We start from the raw sequence: 1,163 nt of genomic DNA, 5'->3' as shown, positions 1-1,163 counted from the left end.
TTTCCTTTGGTATAATTTTACTACCTTGTCTTTTTGCTTAAAAAAAATCTTTTTTTTTTGTTTTGGTCCTTCTTCTTTCTCCCCTTCATCTAACACTTTTTTTTCTTTAAAGTACACAGTTGCGGACAGTATTATCTCTTAATACTCGTTGGGAAAAATAAAATTCATCAAAAGGCAATATGGTCATAGGAACTGTATTAGCATTTCAAAGTCTCTAGACTAAAATCCAGAAACTAAAAAATTGAAAATTACTTTAGATTATGTTGACACACACATTCTGTTAACACTGAGCATATTTCTCATACAAAAATTTTAATTCAAATACAGGTCAGACTTCCTCCCTCTCTTGGGGGAGACATACTTACTCAAAACTTAGCATCCCAAGGAACAAGCATTCATATACGCATTATCATAAACTAATAGTGTCTTCAAGGGATTCTGCTTTACATGTTTTAGTTTTGCATCTCCTGTAGTGTGTCTTTTTTTTCTGTAAAGAAGCTGTCAGACTCCAGATGTATATGCTGTCAGCTGTGGAGACAGTATGTCTTACATGTAGGCAAAGTCACCCTGTACAGACATGTTGGGAACTAGGAATTGTATATATGAAGTAATTCAGATCAAGGTTTGCAAAATAAGCTTTGTCCTCCACCAGAAATCCTGAAAAATCATGAAGTGAGACTTTTGTTTGAAGTGGTGGTGGAGGTTGTGGTCTCTGTACATAGGGAGCTTTGCAAGAGCTTTAAGCCTGTACTGCAATATGGAAAAATGGGTTTTAACTCTGTCCTACTGAGTAGAGAAGACAGAATAATTTTTGCCTTAAACAGTTAACAATCTTTCCTACTTGCCTGGATCTTACAGCAGTCTAATACAAATTAGTAATGGTGGAATGAGATGTGAGAGAGTGAAAGAAAGCGGCAGGTTTCACACTGTCATAATCGCTATTTCCTGCTTGTCTGCCCACTTCTAACTGCTGATAGTTGTGTATGATAGAGGTGAGCCTTGAGAGGTTTAAAGATGATTTCACCAGAATTTTAGGATTTACAGATTTCAAGTGCACTGTGTAAAAGTGTTTCTCATCTAGAAGTTTCTGAACTTTGCAGATAAACAACCCTTCAAAAAGATTTATTTTCTTTGTAGCATAATGATAAGCCTGTGAAGGCACA

The sequence above is a fragment of the Haliaeetus albicilla genome, chromosome Z, assembly GCF_947461875.1.
Source record: "Haliaeetus albicilla chromosome Z, bHalAlb1.1, whole genome shotgun sequence".
In the NCBI taxonomy this organism is placed as follows: Eukaryota; Metazoa; Chordata; class Aves; order Accipitriformes; family Accipitridae; genus Haliaeetus; species Haliaeetus albicilla.
Note: the sequence above shows the minus strand (reverse complement) of the source record.